This window comes from Amblyomma maculatum, chromosome 5 (genome assembly GCF_055883805.1).
Source record: "Amblyomma maculatum isolate TAMU_Amacu chromosome 5, ASM5588380v1, whole genome shotgun sequence".
In the NCBI taxonomy this organism is placed as follows: domain Eukaryota; kingdom Metazoa; phylum Arthropoda; class Arachnida; order Ixodida; family Ixodidae; genus Amblyomma; species Amblyomma maculatum.
In genome coordinates this window covers 31,705,874-31,715,040 of record NC_139348.1, presented here as the reverse complement: position 1 = coordinate 31,715,040, position 9,167 = coordinate 31,705,874, and the positions used below count along the sequence as shown (strand labels likewise).

The 9,167-nt window shown below is 47.4% G+C and overlaps 1 pseudogene; it reads left to right on the top strand.

Moving 5' to 3' along the window:
- The first annotated feature begins 468 nt into the window (after nucleotides 1-468).
- On the top strand, nucleotides 469-8,681 carry LOC146187960 (uncharacterized; annotated as a pseudogene).
- The last annotated feature ends 486 nt before the right edge of the window (nucleotides 8,682-9,167 follow it).

Below are 9,167 nucleotides of genomic sequence, written 5' to 3'. Positions count from 1 at the left end.
ACTGGCATGTTCAATGATGTCTTTGCATTCACGGTCAACATGGCTGACAATGCACACAGCAAATGTAGTCGCAGACAATGTTTGCTGTAGATGAGGAGAGCACTAAAGGGTCGAATTGTTATTGCTGTGCAGTCCATGTTCAGTGACGAGGACACTGAAAGACCACTTGAGGCATGACGCTTGTTTGGCAAGTGCAAACCTAGCATGCCATTTATTGTCCAACACTTTCACATTCCGAAGAACATTTATGTGCATGTCACGGCATCCACTGATAGCCTAGAGCTATATCACCTAACCCTAAATCACCAAATCATTCCCTTGTCGGACACATTGAATCAGTTAGGTTCAAAGTAAACCAAGTTAAAGCTCTTCAAAAGACTTTCAGTTTTGCAGAGAAAGGAGAACTTAAGTGGCCATGCTAAGGCACATGAAGTAAGAACTATCCCTACAGATGGTGTCAGTGCTGTCATGGAGGCAGCTGATGACATGGCCGAGGAGCCGAAATCAGATGAAGGGGAAGCTGCTGCAGTAAGTGCCTTTTTAGTATCAGTTCAGCGAGTTTCAAGTGTCCATTTTATCACTAAGTGCTGCACAAATTCTGCAAGTGAATGTGCTTAATAACTATGATCGACACTTATATGCATTTTTCTTTATCGCACTGATAATGTAGGCGCCATGACATTTTAAACACTTGTAGACCTGTACTGTACTAAGCACATTTGTGTAGAAGCACTCAGTGATATAGATGTAAAAAAAGGGCTTTAGTTTATTGTCTGGTAAACAGCGCTTGTAAGAGTCTTGGCGTAACTTTTTTTTCGAATTCAATTAAATCACGTACTGTTCACTGATTCGCTTTCAGACAGCTGATGACACGGCAGAGGAGCCGAAATCAGATGAAGTGGCAGCTGCTGCGGTAAGTGCCTTCCTAGTAGTCCACTGTCTTCTGATGCCGTGACACATTAAGCGCTTGTAGCTCTGTGCTGTACTAACAACAGTTGTGCTTCAACTTGTGTAGAAGCACTCAGTGATATGGAGGTAAAAAAGAAAAAAAAGGGCTTTAGTTCATTGTCTGGTAAACAGCGCTTTTAAAGGTCTTGGCGTAACTTTTTTTTCGGATTCAATTAAACCACGCAGTGTTCACCGAACACTTTCAGACAGCTGATGGCATGGCGGAGGAGACGAAATCAGATGAAGTGGCAGCTGCTGCGGTAAGTGCCTTCTTAGTTTAAGTCCACTGTCTTCTGATGACGTGACACTTTAAGCGATTGCAGCTCTGTGCTGTACTAAGAACAGTTGTGCTTCAACTTGTGTAGAAGCACTCAGTGATATAGAGGCAAAAAAAAGAAAAAAAAGGGCTTTAGTTCATTGTCTGGTAAACAACGCTTGTAAGGGTTTTTCGGATTCGATTAAACCACACAGAGTTCACTGATTCGCTTTCAGGCTGCTGACGACATGGCCGAGGAGCCGAAATCAGACGAAATGGCAGCTGCTGCAGTAGGTGCCTTCCTAGCCTTAGCCCAGGTGCCCGTATTCCCACTAAGTGCTACATAAATTCTGACAAGCTAATGTGCATAATTCTATGATTAACAGTTTACATGCATTTTTCTTTATGCAGGTAGTATCCGACATGCCTGAAGAGGCAATTCCAGACGTAGTAATACCTACTATGGCAAGTGCCCTCCTATCAGCTGCATTCTGTCTCTTGTTTCAATGCTGATCAGAATTAAGCGGTAGAGAAAGTAGTGTAATGAAAAGAAAGGTGGAGAGGTCAGCCAGGGGTGAAGAGACTCTGGCCTGCCACTCCACTCTGGGGAAGGGAGAATAGAAAGCAAGAGAGAGGGAGTTAATAGAGGGTGATAATGTCACAGTACAGTGATGGATGAGAAAACTGTTTCATCAAAACTGCATGTAGTTTCTACTTGTGGCCCAGGTTATTGAGGACAGCACATACACACTTGGTAGCACTCATCTCGCACAACATGCTGCACATTTCCACACACACCACTTGTCATTGCCCGCACACTGGCACAGCTAAAAAGAGCTGTCTTCTCTCATGCCGTCAGCAATATACGCACACATACCATGCAGTGCACGTCTTCCACACACATCACTTATCATTGCCCGCACATTGACACAGTTAAAAAGAGCTGTCTTCTCACATTCCGTCTCCAATACACGCACACATACCATGCAGTGCACCAGAAAAAGCTCGAAATGTACAGACATGTTTCAACACAAAAGCACATGCACGTGTGCTATACACTGTAAAGTGTGTACTTATACATAGCACAGCTCACATAACTGTCACAGGCAGGAGTCTAAGCCTGTTTCACCTAAAATCTCAAACAGAGCCTTCATCGTACGCCAGTTATCGGAGTTAAGAGGTAGATGGCTGCTCTCAGAATGCACGTGTTGTGGCATGTTAAGCACTTGTAGCTAGCTCTGTGCTGTACTAAGGACAGTTTTGCTGTAGTTTATGTCCCAGCACCGTGTGGTAACACACACTTTTGTATAATATCTGGCGAACAGTGCTTGCAAGGTTTGCGACTTGAAAGTTTATTCAGATTTGATGCTGGGCAGATCAAATTCTTAGCATACCAGCCTTTCAATGCTTTGGAGAAAAGCTGCAAGGTCCCCATGAGTATCAGAAGCCATACCGAGTGCCATTGCTTATTACACTGCAGCTGACACTTAATTCACAATGTTTTTCGATATTGCAGGCAGCTGCTGAAATGGCTGAGGACGTGATGAACGATGAAGTTACACCTGGCTTAGTAAGTGCCTATCTGCCTCCAGCTGTGTGCTATTCTTTTAACGTTAGCCATGGCTAGGATAGATAGTTGGACACAAAATATAATCTCTGACAAACAAGAATAAAGCATCTCTGTGAAATGCCGATGGCTGATTCCTTAGCTTGTGTAAAACTAGCCTGTAACTTGGAGATAAAAGTGATAGGAGCATGTATTATGACAAGCATGCATTCAAGCTCAAGCATCAGACTGCTAGCGATATTGACTCACATTGTTGTTCCATTATTCAGGCAGAAACCGAGATAGCCAATGAGGGGATCCCAGATCAAGTGACGCCTGCCATGGTAGGTGGCAACATGCGTATGTGCCCTGCATGGTATCATTTTAGCATTAGTGCTAATGGAAAATTATTGCATACATAATTCGCAATCTCTGACGCACATAATTATGTATTGCCCCGCCCCGGTGGCTGACTGGTTACGGCACTCGACTGCTGAATCCTAGAATGTGGAATCAAATCCTGGCTGCGGTCGTCACCTTTCAAGAAATTTCTGGAGCCATCCCCTACGGCGTCCCTCATAGCCCGAGTTGCTTTGGGACGTTAATACCTATAAATCAAATAAAAAAAAATGTGTCAGTGGCAAAAAATAGTTGTTAACACGCGTACGGCCTGCAGGCGCTAGAGCCGAGTTTGAGTACAATTCACCTCCGTTCATGGTGATGACCTTTTAGAATGCTAATTATGATATGACACGGAGACGGTGATGTTTGAAACTCGTATGGCTCAAATTAATTCTCGAAATCATATCACAGGCTTTTCAGTCAGTACATTATCCAATATCCTCCATCATGTTCTCATGATGTGAAGCGTCAGTCCCCAATGTGTTCCACAATTGTTTACTCCTCTGGCTCACCACAAAACATTTTACCAATTTCGTGAAGAGAATGGTTTGCATGCTTAGACAAAATTAATGATTCTATTGTCAGATTTTTATGGCTGCTAATGATTGGATCCACCACAAGACAAAACTAACGTTCATGTATGGAAGTCCAAGCGGCCACCACTAGCTGCTGTGTAGCTGAAACATGCAAGGTCCCAGCATCATGCTATCATTGACTGCGCCAGTCCTCAAGTAGAGCTCATTGAATCGAGTGATGCACCGTCTGATGCCCTGCTCCACGAGCCGTGTCCTCGTTTTGCGACCAAACTCCTCGTAGCACATGACACAACCATCCCACCCGTTAGCGCTGTTCTGGTTCCCCTCACTGCCTCTTTTACCACCGCCGCGACAGTCCTCTTTGTGCCCTCTAACGTTGTCTGCCGCCGCCGCCACCTACCGCTGCCGTTTGCCGTCCTTGACATGAAAAACGGCGCTAGCACACTTCTGGTAGCCAATCCTCTTCCGCCTCCCGCTATGTTGATCGAAGGGGAGTGCCTCGGCCGCATCGAGCCCGTGGACCTTCTGTCACCTTTGATGATGTGTCATTCCCTTTTTGCCAAGTTGACGCCTTGACTCCAACTCGTGTGGCTTCAGATCCGCTACAGCGGGACCTTTTTGACCATTCCTTGGACAGCGCTCTAGAACCGCGTCACCGCGAGCAACTTCTTGACCTTCTACACCAATTCCGCGCCTCCTTCGACATTCCGCAATCTTCCTTGGGCCGCACGACGTCCGTTTCCCACCTCATCGACACTGGCGCTCACCCACCTCTCCATCAGCGGCCGTATCGGGTGTCCCCGACTGAGCGCCGTGTTATAGCCCAACAAGTCGATGACATGCTGCAACGCGGAGTAATTAGAGAATCCTGTAGCCCATGGTCGTCTCCTGTGGTCCTAGTTAAAAAGAAGGATGGCTCCATACGATTTTGTGTTGATTATCGCCGCCTCAACAAAATCACTCGTCGTGATGTGTACCCCCTCCCACGAATCGACGATGCCCTAGACTGTTTGCAAGGTGCAGAATTCTTTTCCTCACTCGATTTACGCTCCGGGTATTGGCAGGTGCCCATGGCAGAGGCGGATCGTCCTAAGACCGCCTTTATTACTCCAGACGGACTATACGAATTTAATGTTATGCCATTCGGACTCTGTAACGCCCCAGCCACATTTGAAAGAATGATGGACACTGTACTGCGCGGCCTGAAATGGAACATCTGTTTATGCTACCTCGATGATGTCGTCTTTTCAACCGACTTCCCGACCCACCTGACTCGACTTCGCCAGGTCTTCACCTGCCTAACCCACGCCGGTCTTCAACTGAACATCAAAAAGTGCCGCTTTGGTGCCCGCCAGCTCACAATACTCGGACATGTGTGTAAAGATGGCGTTCTGCCTGATCCTGAGAAGCTGCGCGCCGTCGCTGACTTTCCGAAACCGACCACTTTGAAACAACTGCGAAGCTTCGTGGGCCTCTGCTCGTACTTTCGTCGTTTTGTTCGGAATTTCGCAACCATCATAGCCCCCCTTACACAGCTCTTGAAAGGCACCCCTAACCTCTCCTCTTGGTCGCCAGCCTGCGATGATGCATTCGCGACACTGCGCAATGTTCTGACGTCACCACCAATCCTTCGCCATTACGACCCTACTGCACCTACAGAACTTCACACCGATGCCAGTGGTGTCGGCCTCGGCGCCGTCCTCGCCCAGCGCAAGTCTGGCTTCTCCGAATACGTTGTCGCCTACGCAAGCCGTGCTCTCACCAAAGCCGAGTCCAACTACTCCGTTACCGAAAAGGAGTGCTTAGCAATCGTGTGGGCTGTAACGAAGTTCCGCCCTTACTTATACGGCCACTCCTTTGAGGTAGTTACAGATCATCACGCTCTCTGCTGGCTCGCGTCTCTCAAGGATCCGTCTGGCCGTCTCGGGCGCTTGGCTCTCAGGCTTCAGGAATACGACATCCGTGTAGTGTACCGCTCTGGCCGCAAGCACTCTGACGCCGACGCTCTTTCTCGGTCACCGGTGCGCTCGCCTAACTCATCGTCCCCTCCTCAAGCATTCTTGTCAGCACTCACCATTGAGGATATACCTTTCGAGCAACGACAAGATCCTTGGGTTTCTAACCTGCTGGATATCCTTGGCACTACTTCCGCGGCTACGCATCCTCGGGCACTCCGCCGACAGGCCTCCCATTTCGCCATTCGGGACGGCCTTCTCTACCGCAGGAACTACAACTCAGACGGCAGAACGTGGCTTCTTGTCATTCCGCGCCACCTCCGCTCCGAGGTTTGTGCCCACCATCACATTGACCCTCAAAGCGCTCATGCCGGCGTCCTCAAAACCTATGATCGAATTCGTCAGAGGTACTACTGGCGGGGAATGTACAATTTCGTACGGCGCTACATTCGCTCTTGCACCGCCTGTCAACAACGCAAGATTCCTCGCCACCCCGCTGGCCCTCTCCAGCCTTTACCTTGTCCAGCTCGCCCGTTTGATCGCGTGGGAATCGACCTTTATGGTCCGCTACCATGCACTGCCGCTGGTAATCGATGGGTCATCGTCGCAGTCGATCACCTGACCCGTTACGCCGAGACGCTGCACTTTCCGCGGCGACAGCCCGAGAGGTAGCCCATTTTCTTCTGCACCACTTCATTCTTCGACACGGCGCCCCTCGCGAGCTACTGAGTGACAGAGGTCGTGTCTTTCTTTCCGAAGTAGTTCAAGAGCTCCTGTCGTCTTGCAAATCGATACATCGGGCTACAACCGCGTATCATCCGCAAACAAATGGCCTCACGGAGCACTTCAACCGTACGCTTGGGGACATGCTCGCAATGTATGTTACATCTGAATCGCGAAGCTCCAACTGGGACCAGGTACTGCCATTCGTAACGTTCGCGTACAACACTGCCACCCAAGCAACAACTGGGTTTTCGCCCTTCTTTCTCTTATATGGCCGTGAACCATCTTGTACTCTGGACACAATTTTGCAATACCATCCAGATGCCTCTGAGTACAGTGCTTTTTCAGATATTGCACAGAAGGCCGAGGAATGCCGTCAGCTAGCTCGCACGTTTACCTCCAACACTCAAGGCTATCGCAAAGATCAGCATGATACCGATACCCCTGCTCCCACGTTCCTGGCCGACAGCTTCGTTTGGCTATGCGTTCCTGCCATCAACAAACTAGACACCAAATACCACGGACCTTATCGCGTCTTGGAACGCACATCCCCTGTGAACTACGTCATCGAGCCAGTCACCCCTTCTTCCGACCACCGCCGCCGCGGCCGCGAGGTTGTCCACGTTAGCCGCCTCAAGCCATATTACAACCCTCTGGTCGTCTCTTCTCCCTGAGTCGCCAGGATGGCGACTTCTTCACGCGGGGGAAATGTAAAGAAGACAAAGAACAGAAAAACGCTGCGGCATCGCCATCACGATCGCTTGTCTCCGGCGCCCATCTCGCTCGCGCTGAAGCTGTGCCCTGCGGCTGGTAATTCGACCCTGCTGTGCCCGAAGTACTGCGAGTGCTAGACGTTCCAGCCAACCATTAAATCCACATTTCAAAGGCAATAGTTTCTTGAAATGCAGAAGCCATTTTATAAACCATCTACTTCTGCGATTCAGCCGCAAATGCGTTTGTTGCATAGGGCAGCCATAAAAACCCTGTCAGAAGTTTAAGTGTGTGTTACAGCTTCAACAAAATGTGGCAGGTCACAAGCTGCAGTCAGGAAACGCAGCTCTGCATAGATCTTCCATCCACATCAAAGCCCACACCTGGCAACTTATTACCAGTTTTTCTTTTGCAGTGAAAAGAAATTCCTGTTATGAGCATAGACTTTCTTTTCACCAGTCAGGAATGTGGCAAAAAGGTTCCCATAGTTGGAAAAAAATTTGTTTCTAACTTGAGGGCATTTATTCTCTAGGAGCAGTGTGCATGGAGGGAGACTGAGAAGTTGTAAATTCGATGTTTTGCAGAAAATATGTTTCATATTCAAGTAAAACTTCTGTAGTCATACATTTCTTGCACATTGACTTTTATGCTTCAACTTGTGCAGAGCTACCGTTCGTACATGGAGGTGAAACGTGTTTCATTATTATTCCTGGCAAATGTATATGTGCAGTTTGGATAATTACCAGACTCTTGCCGCTCTATTGGTACATTGTTTTGTTACTTATTTGGCGTGCTAGTGACTCTCGCTACTTTTATTTTTTAAGCAGGAGCAACCTGCTGATATGAAAACAAGAGCAACTCAGTGGGAGGATATGTATAATGACCACTGTTACATCAGACCTGGACTTCAGACATGGTCATCTAAGCAGCAGTTGTTTGCAGCAACTTTAGAAGACGACTGTGTCTTTTATACCGGGCTAGCCCAGATTCACTTCCAGAACTTAACTGCAGCAGTAAAAGTAGAGTCAGAAAAGGCATTCACAGTGCTGTCTTATGGAGACCAGCTACTCCTCACCCTCATGCGACTGCGCCTAGGCCTTCTCTACGGGCACTAGGCCAGAATATTTCAGACATCTGTGGGGAGTGTTCTTAACATATTTAAGCACATGCTATCAGTGCTCTACAGCATCATGAGAAAGGTTGTGGTATGGCTGCCAAGGTAAACCATTAAAAACAGTATGCTACAGTCATTCAATAACAATGGCTATGAAATGACCACATGCATTGTGGACTACTCAACGGTCAACTTAAAGCGGCCAAAACAAATGATTTCAAGGGCTCAGACATACAGTAGCTATAAGGCACATAATACTGCAAAGTTTCTCATTGCCATAGCGTCAAATGGCTATATAATGTTTGTGTCGCAAGCTTATGAAGGGCGTGCGTCAAACAAACATATTACGAACGACAGCAAGCTCGAGGACTATCTCGGCTCTGGAGATGAAGTCATGACCTGTAGGGGTCTCACGCTGACCACAAGCATGATAATCCAAGGAGTGAAGCTAAATGTGCCTGCCTTCATAAAAGGTAAGGATGTTACATAAAAATTTCATAATAATAAATATCTGTACTGTCTCATGGATATGTCATTTCACAAGAAAGCCGCAACTCAGTGAAGAGGAACTAAACAGAACAAGACGGATAGCTTCCGTGCGCATCCATGTGAAGCGTGCCATAAATAGCATAAAGACCTTCAGAATATTTAAGCAGGCCATGCTCATCAAGTCCAAGAAGGGGATTAGTAAAATCATTTTTGTTTGTGCAGTGCTTTGCAACCTGAAAGGCCCTTTAATTGCTATCAGGAAGGAGCCCACAACTGATTAAATTTTTTAAAGTGCCACAACTGAGAGGTTTTGAGGACATTGCTCAGTTAAGGGCAGAGTAGTTTTTAAAAAATAAAGTAGAGAATTCTCTTTCTCCACTGTATTTGTGTCCCACGTGAATGCAGCGGTGAAATACTCGCGTGGTACAACCTGGGAAGGTGCAGAATCACACTTGTAAAAACCTCGCTCACACGTATGCTGCAAGCT